We start from the raw sequence: 14,650 nt of genomic DNA, 5'->3' as shown, positions 1-14,650 counted from the left end.
AATTAATTTACACAATATTTTCGATTTTACTCTCTAAACTTGACTTCATAGATAACGCTTTTCTGTTATAATATGTGCTTTATTTTACTTATAACTTTCTGCTATATTTATATTAATTGTTCTTTAATCTTAACACACTTTTTAACTTTATGTTTTATGCTTTACACACTTTATAATTTAACATTTACCTTATATATCTCGCTTTAGTTTACTTCACACTGTACAACAAACTGTATTAATTTCCCTTTAATCTTTACTTTATACTCTATTTTTTTAATTTTATAAGCCTCACTCAATACTTTAAACTTTGCCTGACATTTTGAGCTTTTTTTATTCTTTACATTGTTTTTATACGTTTCACTATATACTTCTGGCTTTGCGTTATACTTTGTGCTTCAAATTTTATTTTTCATATTTTACTTTTTTATATATTGCCTTTTTTTTACTTTACTTTATGTTTCATGCTTATGACGCTGTTTATGAACAGAAAATTATAGAGTTTACTTAACGATATATAATTTTATTTTAACAGCATTTTTGGACCATAGCAGAATGAACAAATTTTACCTACGCTTCAACAAATTTAATTTTTTAAACTTTGAGACTTTTTTTTAAAAAAAGGATTTAGTTCGAGATGGTTTTATTAGCATTATTAGAAAATACCGTTCACTATCAGGACGGGATAGTCATAATTGTTACCTATAATTCATTAAAAACGTTTTTAACACATTTTTCGCCAGTATGCGTCAAGATTTCGTACGTTCCCAGAAGAAAAATTAATCATTTCAATTTATTTCTATAGCGAATTTTTCCCTCGTAATAAAAAACTTTTTTTAAAGAAATAATTTTTTTTAAATCTAACTAGAAGGTGTCTAGCAGTTCTGAACGAAAACGATTTTTTTATTGTTTACGTTTTTGACAAATATAATGTTTAGGCTAATTCTTGAATGCAGTTTCATTTAAGTACAGGTAGAGATGTTATGCTATTAATATTCTTTGAGTGTTAATATGACTTACCTTTAAAAAAAACTATGATGTCATCTCCTGGTGGGATTGATGTTTTCTTAAGATTTCGAGAGCTGAAAAAAAATACCACACATTGATTAAAATTATATAAATATTTATGCAACACGATAATATGGGCCGTTCAAACATTATTCATGGACATAACGTGGATGAGGTTTTTTAATTTGCTTATAGTGGTTGACAAGGGGCAGGCAAGATGAGAGCAATACTTACGTACAGGGACCGATCAGGACAAATTCAGGTCCAAGGCCTACCAAATTCTCTGGGCCCCTTAAAAAATATTGTGAGCAATTAGTTCGAACAATAGAAAATAATCTATTGAACTGCATGATTCAAGAAAAACATTCTAAGAAATTTTGAAAGCAGGTAATTAAAGATTATTTTTCTAAGATGAAGTTTCTGCGTATCTATAAATTAAAGGAAAATGTTATGGCAAAATAAATTTAGTTTGGTGACCACGAACAATTGAAATGAGTGATTTTTGCTAAAAGTCACTGATTAGCTGAATTATTCTTTTATTGTAAGCTGTAATTATTTTTCATTTAGTACCTAAGGTAACACAAAGCAATCCCACCTTACATTAGACTTTTTACTAACTTTTGAGGCCTCTCAGAAACTGTGGGCCCTAGGCCCATGCCTATTGGGCCTAGGCGATAATCAGGCCCTGCTTACGTATGTCATTTAAATCACATAATAATTTAAAGCTTTTTTTAAAGGTAAAAGAAAAAATCATAACCTTTGAAAATTACGTCTGAAACAATAGGAGAAAAAGTTCGAAGTAAGAAATATTTTGGACACAAATTGCTTTTGTTTGCAGAGTTCAAAAATTTTAGCCATTTCAGAAAAAAAAAAAAAAACAGCAAAGAGTCCTTAAAAATATATTTTATAAAATTAATTGAAATATCTATTTTTTTTTGTTTAAAAGTTATATTATTTATTTAAATTATATTCCAAAATTAGATTATTTCAGAAAAAGTTAAAATTAGAGCAAATTAATCTATCTTAAACAGAGGATGGGATTTGCTTAGTTTCGCGGACAAGAAGAGAGAGGGATACTAAAGCTTAAAAACGGGCTTCACTTGAACGACATCTCAGATAGATAGAAATGTTTAAGATATTTGTAAAGATGTTGGGTGTTCAAAATATTCGTTGGTCATCATGATGAGATTTTTAAAGAAATCAGGCAGTTTAATCATTAAAATTAGAAATTCATAATTAATTTTTAATTTTAATGAACAATCAAAATTTGAAATTCATAAGTAATTTCAATTCATTCGTAAATGAAGGCATGATTGTGACATGAAGTGGAAATCCCAGAAAGTTGAACAAACAATTGAACAGCATCCGAAAACTTTTAACACAGGATATCAATTTATATGTTATTCATGTTTAATATAATTTTTTGAAATAAGATATATCATTAAATTTCATACAGGGTGTCTCAGTTAAACGTTTCAGAATTCCTAAGAGGGGTAGAGTGCATCCTGACGACTCGAAATCATATAGCAATGCGGGGTCGGAAATGCTTTCCAGAGGCGGCAGATGGTGTTGTACGAAAGTTCCGAGCTTTCCAGTGCGTTGGCCTCCTCGGTCACCCGACCTATCATGTGTTGATTTTTATTTCTGGGGTCATATGAAAACACTGCTTTATGGCACCCCTGTTGACAATGTTGAGGAGCTGGTTGTAAGAATTGCAGTAGCTGCCGGAGAAATTTGAGATATGCTTGGAGTATTGCTGAATGTTCGGATGTCCATGTGCCGGAGATGTGAGGTGTGCATTGTAGCCGGTGACAGTAGAAACTTCGAACACTTACTTTGACCCATGTACCTTATGCTTAGTTCAAATAATTATTTAAACGATTTTTCACTTACGGTCTCTTTTCTTTATGGTGCTTCTGTGTACATTACAGCTTCAGGAAAGCATTTCCGACCCCGCATTGCTATATGATTTCGAGTCGTCAGGATGCACTCTACCGATCTTAGGAATTCTGAAACGCTTAACTGAGAAAGCTTAACTAAGGAATTCTGAAACGCTAACCCTGTATATAAACCGCCATATTGGATTTTAAGAACACGAAAACACAAATTGCGATATTGTATTTTTGATTAGCTTAAGTAGGAATCTCGATGCATAATTTTTAGATCCGGTGAATACGAATACAGGTTGTAAACTCGCGTGAATAAGAAATGTGATATTTATTTCAAAAACTTGTAAATACAAATTGAGGTATTGAATTTTAAAATTGCGAGAACACGAATCATGATTTAAGATTTTTAAATCGCGTGAATATAATTCACAATGAACTTTCAAATCAGGTAAATATGAACATCGAAGTCTGATATTAAAATCGCGAAAATATGAATCGCGATATTTGCGGATTCCAGCGTAGTTGTAAATATTAAAAACGATAAAAATCCGAGAAAAAAATCAAAATTGCAGAAGAGTTAACGAGATTCAAAATTTGAATTTTAGATGGAAGAACTTTAAATTTTAGATTGTGGTGAGAATCTCGTCGGATTAGAAATTTTGATGAGTCCGTGAATCAATATTTCTGAGAATTCCGCGAAAAAAATCACATGCCCTGCTCCTAGCTTCTATATCTGGAGGGATGGATACCCGGAATACTATCATCCCCGTGAGAGTTAAATCTTAATAGTTAAAAACAGAATCAAACATTTTAATGCTAGAAAAGATTGTGGTTAACATGTTTATATTGTATTACTTGTTTTGTTAAATTTTATTAACTTTAGTAATGTTTTAATGGTTTCTGTACGATTTTTATTTTACTACTTTTGTCTATAAAAAAAGGAGCCAAACATTTCAGGGAAGGACCAATTTAAAATAATTTAAAAGTATGAATTTAAAATATTTAACCTTATTTGCTGACTTTGGTATTACATTGCGATCACATGATTTATATTTTAATCTGTTTAATATTTTTCGGAACACCGTGTCCTTGAAAACAATTGTTTTCTTCTTTTGAATGGCTAACGTTTCAACCAAGGATGGCGCCAGACTTTGCCCGACAAGGGGTCAAGTTTCCCCCGACAGTGGGGCTCAAACAAATTAATTCAAAATATTTAAATTAAAATGAATTTTATACTTTACATTTTTTTCTCACATCTTTTTTTTCATGTGTGCTATATAATAAAAAGTTATATAACTATCTAATAATATATATATATATAGTTACATAACTATATTATATATATATAGTTATATAACTATATATATATAATAAAAGTTAATAACTATATAATAACTCATATAATAAAAAGTTTGTTAATTAATGCCTAAAGTAAAAAAAAAGGGTAATATGTAGTAAAATAACAAGTTATGCGCTATATAATGTATATAAAAATATATAAACTTAAGATTAATGAAAAGTTTAGAGTAAAGCCTAAATTTAATTTGTGTAAAATTATCGAAATTTGTGTTAATTATCGAAAAAATATTCCATTCCACCCTAATCCACAAGCATTTCATCAAACACATAAAGTGATTGGCTCTTTCATACGATACGTCAAAATTGATTGCGGTTGAATGAATTGTGAAAATGTTGAAATTAACAATATGAAAACCACGTTTTTGCGTAATTCGTGGCAAAAAATCTACAGGGTAAATATAAGAATCTCATTTTAGAAAAGGAGAAATTAAGACCATCTTAAAAACCCCCCAATGAAAAAAAGAAAATAAGCACTTTTTAAAAACGCTATGCACCCTTAAAGGTTCACGTGGTCTTTAAAAGAATACAAGTTGATGAATAAATTATGGTCTAGGAATAAGTCACTTCACGATTTTAATTTCGACAAAGCAAATTCCATTCCAGAATATTTAATTCAATTGTGCTGTATCTTTCACAAATAAATAAATTTATGCTTTACTGTTTTTAAAACAGACACATAATTGAACATAAAAATATTGGGTTTACAAATAAGTTCCTGCCTTTCGTCACTAGATGGCGGCACTACTAGAAAGTTATGTAGAAATTGACTGATATTTAAACGTCTTATTGTAAGTTTGTTCATCTGTTAACAACATAACCATAAAGTTTTGGTGATTCCGTATTTGCATTACGTAATTGTTTTCGTGCAAAAATGTGCCAAATAAGCATCATTTGCGGGACTTTTGATTCACTTCTTTAATTTGAAGAAATCTGCAGCTCATCAATTGCTTGGAGAAGCATATGGTGAGGCTGCTTTAAGTGCGAGAAGTTATCGTAAGTGGTTTCAGAAGTTTAAAAATGGCGAATTCGATGTAGAAGACAAAAAACACAGCGGAATGCCGAAATTGAACGAAGACAAGACCGTGGAAGAATTATTGGAAGAAGATTCATCCCGAACGCAAAAAGAACTTGCTCTTACATTACAAGTGACTCAGCAAGTATTTTCACATCGTTTAAAATCGCTGGAAATGATCCAAAAACAAGGAAGTTGGTTCCATACAATCTGAAACCAAGCGGCATTAAACGTCGATTTTGCGCGAAAATTGATTTTGTTGCGTGAAAATTGATAAACACTTTAATGGGAAGTTGCACTCCCCACGCCATATTCGCCAGACCTCGCCTTTTCAGATTATCACCTATTCTAGTCGATGGCAGATGGTCTGTTTGAGCAGAAGTTTACATCATTTGAAGAAACCAAGGAAATGGGTTGATTCTTGGATATCCCAAAGAAAGATGAAGAATTCTTCCAACGTGGTATCCGAATGCTCCCGGAAAGATGGGAAAAAGCAGTGTCTAGTAATGGAGAATACTTTGAATAAAAGATAATGTACTTTTTTTTATAGAATAAACTGCTAATTTTTATAGAAAACCGCAGAAACTTATTTGTACACCCCAATAAACTAAACGTCAAATATGAGTTTTAAGAACAAATTTGAACAAAAACTGCAAAAAAAAAAAAAAAAAAAGAAAAGAAAAAAAGAAATGGAACATATTAGTAGTGAAAGAAAAATTACTTAGTGAGAATAATATATCCATCAAAAGGTAAATAAAAATATCAAACCTTTCCATTAAGATGATTAGAGGCTCTCTGTATTTGCCTCAAAGTATCAGAATAGTCTTCCATTTGAGGTGACGACCCATTTGTTGAATGGATTGGTTGTCTATCATCAATGGCTGAATCTGGAGGTGTCTTGTTGTAAATCTTGTTACGTGACAAATGTTTAGAATATTGGTCTCTAAAAAAGATTATGTCAGACTTTACTACAAATTCAGGGTTGCCACAGTAAAAAATGAACAAAAATAGTTGCTTTTAGTATCCTCAAGCATGAAAATAGTTGCTTTTAGTATCCTCAAGCATGAAAATAGTTGCCTAAAACAATGAAAATAGTTGCCTGAACAGGAATAAAAATTTATCAAAAATAGTAGCCAAATAACTAAAATTATAGCTTAATTGTCAAATACTATTATTAGGACTGGGTGATGTCAGAAATTTTAAGTCGTGATACATCGTCAGTTAGACATCACGATATAGTGATGTATCGTAATTCAGCATATGTTCAAAAATTACCAATGGGAAATCTTTAAATCAATCAAAAATAAATAAAAAGGAATAAATCTAGTACAAAAGAAAATATTAATTCTAGACATATTCTACTATGACATTAATATCATTGCTTAATTTTTTGAATTAAATTAATAAAGAAGTCAAAGTAAAAGCAAACCCAAGCTATATTTCATTCTTCTTAAATTAAAAATGATTTAAGATTTATTGGTTTAAAAATAATAATATTGTAACAAATTATTTTACATACATGCATTAAAAATTAAAAGAAGAAAAAAACGAAAGTGGAAAACAAACCAAAGAAATGTTCACTTTAGAAAAATAAAATGTTTTTTTTTTTATTATTTGTTGAAAAAAAAACATGCTTTTGAAACATCATTAGATCCTTTTTTACTTACTTATTTAAAATAATAAAAAGTAGTATTAACTAATGGTCAAATTCTGTACTTAATAAATGTAAAAATATTTTAACTTTTTATTATTATTATTATTTTTTATTTAAACTTTTTATTTTTTATTATTTTATTTTTATCATTATTTATTATTATTTTAATTTTTGAAAACAAAATCGACTAAAGATTTATTTGTTTAAAAAGGATACTGACTATCGAACAAATTATAAAGCAAACAAGTATTGAAAGAATTTTAATAAAAATTTAAAAAAAATACTTTAAGTACTAATGTTAAATTATTAAAAACGTCAAAACATATCACTAAACTTTTTATATAATTAAAAAAAAATTTTGTTTTTAAAATCAGCCAAACCATTTTTTTTTTTAAAATCAGTCAAACCAATCAGTTAACCAAATTTTTTTAAAACTTTGTTTTCCTTTTCTCAAAAATAAAAGCAAATAAAATAAAGGTAAGCTTTGTTTAATTTTTTTATAATTAAAATCGGCTGCGCATTTATTGGTTGAAAAACAATCAAATTATTATGCTCAACCACATTTAATAAATTTAAAAAAACTAACTTTTTATAACAAAGTTAAATACAATATACCCCTATTAAATTGTATTTCTTAAAATAAAAAACAATAATTGAAAAAAAATCAATGAGTTTAGAAGAATCTATTGAGTTCAGAACGAAAATTTAAGATAACAGCGGTTGTGCAACAATCGCAAAGTAACAGTAGGTCTACTAAAAATAATTTATAAGAATCGTTAAACCCAGACAGAAAAATAATGGTATGAAATAATGCTGAACGAAACGATCGCTGCAAAAGTCTCACTGAAAATAATTTACAAGAAACCCGACAATTATTTCCGACGAAATAAAATGCACAACGATCGCAAAATGACTCAAGTTCCATAGAAAATAATCTTCAAAAAAACGCAAAATCCCAAAGACAAAAATCGACATAAAGAAACTATGCATTGTGTTCTATACTACAACGCTGATCCTCGCACGAAACCGGGAGTTCTGATTCAATTCGTCGTCGACATTCATCACAAACTAACATCTTAATGGCAAAACGCTATCTGCATCTCTGCAGCTAGACGAAATCAAAATCGTCTTCATTAATGCTGTAACATCGTTAGCCTAGTCAAGGATCCCTGCATATTAAATCGTTAAACTGCGATTGTAATCTAATTCCGGCGGCTTAAATCAGATTTCTGATGCATCGCCTAAAACGAAAGTCACTACATAGGCCTACTGATATATGCGTTAAATCGATATTTCGCGATACATCAATTTATCGCCCAGTCCTAACTATGCTCCAATTAAAAAAAAGTTTTGTACAAATGTAAAAGGTATACATATTAGAAAATAGGTACTAAATTAAAGTCGAATTACAATAAAATACAAATGAATAGAAGGAAAAAACAATTAAAAATAACAGAACTGCCCCTCAGAGAGAACATATAACAAGTACTTTATTAAACCCAATGGAAATTTAAATATTTGGCTCTTTGGACATAAATGATTGTATAAAAGTTAGATTTCTTTTATTAACGTTCTGAAAAGTAATGTTCATTTTTGCGAAAAAACTTCGCCAAGAGTAAAAAAAGAGTCTCCTAATAGTTGTCTATTCCTGAAAATCGTTGCTTTTTTAGCCTTTTCAAGCAAAAAATGTCGCCAAAAAATGTCGCTAAGGCCGAAAATAGTAGCAAATAGTTGCATTTTAGTAGCCTGTGGCCACCCTGCACATTCAAGAGCATGGAAATTAAATTTCTTTTAAATAAATAATACATTGCATTTACAATGAGTCCCACATAAATTTGTAAGTGCTTTTTTTCTTGAAAATTTTTTTTATTTAGCTATTTTTAAAATAAAGGTTATTTAAATAGCATACATGCCAACATTGGAAAAATAAAAATGACTGAGATTTTACTAACCGACCCAATTTTGGGTTTACGATTACAGATGTTTAACTCTAGCCTTGTTATTTTGAACCCCATTCAGAAAACAAGGGAACTCCTGGATCAAGTATTGGGAGAAATTTGATTTTTTGATGGAACTAATCCGCATTTGATTTACAAAGACTGGAAAACCACGAAAACCTCCCACACTTAGCCTGACTACAAGGGAACTCTAACCCCGATACGTTTACCATTGAGGATATTTTAACGTCAGCACTGTGGTCGGTGCAAGCCCGATGCGGAATTCGTATGTACCAGTCATCGGTCGCTGGGATTCGAACCTGGGTTCACTACATTAGAAGACAAACATACTATCCTCCGAGCCATCATGGTTCGACACTCAACATCCACATTAACACTCAACATCAGTACTGGCAATAGCACCTTCTGTTTAGGAATAAGAATAATTCTGAATAATCTGAGAAACTAAATATTTTATCACCAATTTTTTTTAAAAATTTCTTGAACAAATGCGTAGAATTTTGAGAATATACAGGTAAACAGGATATGATCATAACATACAAGAGTCTTCGTTAAAAACAGGAGACTTGGTAACCGTAAATGCTGAATGAATAAGTCAAATTTCAAGTTGTCAAGTAATTTTGCTATTATATTAAGCAATGAAATAAAAATTTAATAATTCTAAATTTTAAATATTTGTTAAACTGTCTAACATTTAAGGAAAATTTAATCTTTTTTACCCTCTAACATTAAAGATGCATACTATTGTAATGTTCTCATTAATTTCTAAAATTTGTCAGTACACATATGAAATAATAGTGCAGAATTAACTCAAAAATATGAATTTTTTTAAAAATAAATTCTTAATTCCTTATGTATATGCAGGGTGCTTTTTCAAAATCACGGGCATCTCCAGTTTTGACGGGCTCTAATCTTGCTAAATATATTAATTATATTTTGTTAGACATTTGCCTTTTAAAACAAAACTAAAAATAATAAAACAAATATGAAAAATAATATTTTATATTGCCTTAGCCTAAATATAATTCCTACTAGCAATTTTAATCTGAAGTTCTACATTTCTGCTAATTGCTTTTTCTTCTTCTTAGAATAGGAAAGAGCATTTTTTTTCTAAGTGAAAGGTGGACAACATAAGGGGTAAGGAGGGTGCATGTACCTTTAAATAAGGGCAGGTAGGGAGGGCTAACCATCTAAAAATTCTTAGGGGGAACACTATCATTTGCTATTATGATAATAGAAAAAACATGTTTTAGCTGGATATATTTCTGGATGATCCTTGATCTCACAAAATATTTTTGATCACTCAAAATAAAAATAAAATTTTTTTTTTTTTTTTTAAAAAATTTCTGAGGAATTCAAAACGTTTTCTTGAAGTCAAAGACTTTTCTTGAAGAACAGAAACATTTCAGCAAAGCATAAAATCAAATGAAGAACCAAAGATATCAACCCTGCTTCAAATAAAGGCTTTTTGAAGTAAATGTATGTGATACAACTTTCAAAATGTTCGTATAGTTATTAGTTTGATTAACATTTTAAAAATCTTTGGTTCTTGATTCTCAATATTAAGGAATTTTCATGTCACTATTCGAGTTTGTGGTATCAAGATTTGACTTTATTTATCAATAAAATATATGCTAATTCAAAATGTATCAAACAAACAATTTAAACGAAACATACATTTTTAATTTAACAATTCATCAAACATCTGTAATAAATAAATTACCCTTCAACACTAAACCTAACTGCTAACAAAAAAACTTTAGTGTACTTTTAATTTAATAAAACATTGATGTAAAAAGGTATTCAGGGGTCTGTCTAGGTTTTTCTGACAGGTACCTATTTTGTGAAAATTTAGACATAATTTGTGAAAGATTAAAAATTATATTAAAAAATCAACACAAAAATAGGGATTTATCGTTTCTTAAGGGATACAAAAATAAAATTTTAAGAAAAAGTATTTTGTGCAACTACCGTTTTTCCTTAAATTGAATTTGTGAAACCACCGTTTTTCCTGAAGTTGAATTTGTGAAGGTACCGCTAAACGGTAGTAAATTCGGCCTGGACAGACCCCTGGTATTAACTTCATTATTTATTAATTAATAATTTAAATTCCCTAATAAATAATGGGCTGAGTAAATACGTCCATAATGACTGGTACAATACTTTAAGATAGCTTTCTTCGAAAATAAACAAAAACCAGGAAAAAAATTTTGGCAAAATTTGGCAAAGTTTTTTTGAAGCTATGGTATACAAATATTTATATGAATTAATTATTTAAAAAATATAAATTTGGTCTTAGATAGTGTAAAAAAATGCCTATAATAATAAACTATTCACACAATTTAAAATTATTAATAAGAGATTATATTTACGTTTTAGATAAAAGAATTATCTTAAACAGTAGTTAGAAGTAGCGCGTTACAAGTAGTGAAACTACTGTAATCGCTACTTTTGTCGTAGTTTGTAGTGTGCTACTTTTTTTTAAAAAAAAGGGAGTGTATGGAGATACAAAAAAAAACAGTAGTTTGTAGCAATTCCTGCCAACTACTTTTTATCGTTAGTTGAGAAAAGAATTTCGGTTCTAACGCATTTCATTTTTCGAATTTGATGGGTGCAAATCTTCTCGGGTCAGTCAGTGGATGCCATGAAATTGACCCTGTGGCTGCAGCTGAGCTTTAATAGATATTACGTATTTAAAATAACGTATAACTAACATTTAAAATGGAAATTACGTAAAATAGATAATCACTTTTGTCATACTTTCACATATGAATACACACGTGTGAAACACTGGTGTTATTTCAAAGAAACGGAACGTATTTTCGATGTACTTAATTTTTAAGAGGAAATAAAAGAGCATTAGACAATTGAAAAGATGCAATTATTTGATCATTTCGAATTTCTTAAATATTTACTGCCGAAATAGGTATAAAAAAGTATAGGTATAAAGGTTAAATGAATAAATTGTAAAAAAAAAATATTTTCGAAAAACGCACTCACTCTTGTAAACACAAATATCTCTTCATTATTCCCTTATACTTAATGTAAGCCAATTTGTTATTCAAAACCATTTTGAGCATAGGTGTAAATTGAGTTCTCCAGCAAGATTCGTCTCCTCAAGAGGACACCATACCGAGGAAGAAAATTTCCCTTGCAAATTCTCCTTCTGCTTCATTACTAGTTTAAAATTTAAAGTGTAGAAAAAGTGAGTTCAGACAAACCTAGAGAAAGCCATGAAGTTTCAAATACTGAAATGAAAATTTTTAAATATACAAATGAAAAATAAATTATGTGACGATAACTTAGGATTACGCAACGTTCTCTTTTAGAAATTCGCTTGCATTTAAATGTCTCGAAGTATTTTTTTCCGCAATTGAAAGTTCATAACTTAATCAAGATTTATCTGAACTCACTTTAAATGAAGGAGAATTTTCGATGAAACTTTTCGTCCATGGTATGGCAATACTCTTAAAGTACTATAATTTCAAAGTAGTTTGCAGTCACTGCGTTTTAAAAAAAGTAGTTGTAGTTACAGTATTTGTAATTGTACAGTATTTTGTAATAAACTACAAAAATAATGTAGTTTTTACCACCACTAATCTTAAATATAATATTTCACTTAATTAGCTTTAATATCGAATCAATTTATCTAAAAGATAATTTTTCAAAGTAACTTTTTACACTAATAATTATGAGAAGTGCTAACTATTAAGTAGTGCTAACTATTAATTAGTCCTAACTATTAATTAGTAATGAGTCCTAACTATTAATTAAGTTGGTAAATCAAACACTAAAACGTAATGTCTCGGAATGAACATGGATTTTTTACTCTTAAAGTCTGGGAAGGTAGCTGCAATCTAGAAATTGGGGTCCTTATAGTATAAATATACTATAATATACTTACTACATACTATTTTTCAATTCATAGTTATTTTTATTTAGAACATAAAGTCTTTCAAGTTTTTAGCACAATTTAAATAATAGCTAACTAAACAATTTCTAATGGATTAAGATCAATATATAGAATATAGTAATGTTGCATAAAAAGAATAAGCAGCATCAGTTAGTCAGTATTCTTTCGTAATAGCTATCATATTTGATGAAGATTTTTAATACAGTTCAAGAGTTTCTTAGTCAAATAATATGAAAGAAGGATTTCAATAATATTAAAGAAAAAAAAATGAAAAGAAAAAAAATTGTAAATTACTAAATGATCTTCCAATTCCCCATTCAAAAATTCCATGATATGATTACTGTTTTGATAGTAGGGTAATTCTCACAAAATACGACAATTGACAGTCTTTTGCTCCTACTATGATACTGCTAATACTACACTGCGAAAAGAATTTTTTTTTTTAAAAAATTAATAAATAGCATAGCTATTAGCATTTTAAATGCATTAACATTGACTGTTCTGTATATTTAAAAAATTTAATTGAATTTCAAAATGTCATTTTCCTGACAGATCACAAACAATATTTCCAAAAATTACTAGCTTCAAAACTTCCCATAAATTTTTCAATATCTAATTTTTTTTTTATATTCCAAAAGCTGTAAGCATTTCTAAAATATATGCAGAGGGTATTATTTCCAAAAACTTAGTTAAAAATGTGGCTGTAAAATGGCAAAATTGTCATTATCCTGGCTGTCATTTTCCAGTCTTATAAATTCCAGGACATTAACACAGTTTTAAGAAACATTTTTACCCACTATAGGGTAAAGAGGGAAAGCAAATATTAACCGAATACCCAATTTAATGAAAGATTGTGATATGCTCGTATGTAATTAAAGTTATTTATTTATTTAATGATTAATCATTATACACAATTTTATTCTGTACACATTAACAACAAAAACATTTTTGATTCTTTCTACAGTGAATAAAAGAATTTAAACAAATCATGGTCCATCTAACGCAAAGGCGTTAGGTTTTCGTTTTAAAAACACAGATAGTTAAAAATATAAGGGATAAACTAGGAACATCACTGTACAATTTAATTCTGTCATAGACTTTAAACGCTGCTTGGGTGTATAAATTAAGGAATGTAATAAAGTTGTTAAATAAAATGATTTAAATATTTTAAATTTAAATAATATTATAAAACAATTTCAGATGTTAATTATTATAAAATTAATTTTATTGTAAATTTTTATAAAACTAATTGAAAAATTCCTAAGATTATCATTTTCATTGTAGAAGTTTTTGAGGTCGTTCTATTACTATTAAAATTAACTTTATTATTCATGTTGGCAAACAGACTGCTAATTACTTTAAGTGGCCGGGTAAAAGGACTGTCAAAATTTCTTAGAATATCTCAAATTCAAAAATGTCTGCTCCTTACCCAATATCTTCCAGGCATTTTGCTTTCTCTGAAATTTCTCCCGAGTTTTAATCAAAATTATCCTTTAAATAACAAATTATCCTTTAAATAACAAATTTAATTATACTCAGCAGTTAAGAGAAAAGATAGTCACCTGTTTTTATCCACATCTTCAACAATCGAAAGCAGTCAAAATGGCACAAATGATGCACTAGTCGTAGAATAATAAGTTATTGCTTTGACCTGAAAAAAAATTAATAATCATTAACATTTTCAAACGTATATATACCATTACATATTATCATCACCTAAAAGACAGGATATCTAAAAAATGCAATATAACTAGAAAATACCATAATTTCTAAGATTATAATTTAAGTCGATTAAAGAAGCTTCAAAGAAGTAAAAGGTAAAAAGTAAAATCACAATCAACTATATGTTTATAACATAAA

At 28.8% G+C, this 14,650-nt stretch overlaps 1 long non-coding RNA gene across 1 annotated transcript in view; it reads right to left on the bottom strand.

Annotated features, from left to right (window-relative positions):
• LOC147806899 (uncharacterized) overlaps positions 1-14,443 on the bottom strand; it is a 40,261-nt gene extending 25,818 nt beyond the window's left edge. The window contains exons 1-4 of the long non-coding RNA XR_015435363.1: positions 14,353-14,443; positions 6,034-6,208; positions 1,240-1,296; positions 1,018-1,079 (exon numbers count right to left, since the gene is read on the bottom strand). This is a non-coding gene — a long non-coding RNA (uncharacterized LOC147806899). The remainder of the gene's footprint in view (positions 1-1,017; positions 1,080-1,239; positions 1,297-6,033; positions 6,209-14,352) is intronic.
• Positions 14,444-14,650: the final 207 nt, after the last annotated feature.

Source organism: Parasteatoda tepidariorum, chromosome 7 (assembly GCF_982258835.1).
Source record: "Parasteatoda tepidariorum strain Cologne lab strain chromosome 7, Ptep-v5.0, whole genome shotgun sequence".
Lineage (NCBI taxonomy): Eukaryota > Metazoa > Arthropoda > Arachnida > Araneae > Theridiidae > Parasteatoda > Parasteatoda tepidariorum.
Note: the sequence above shows the minus strand (reverse complement) of the source record. Positions and strands in the feature narration are given on the sequence as shown.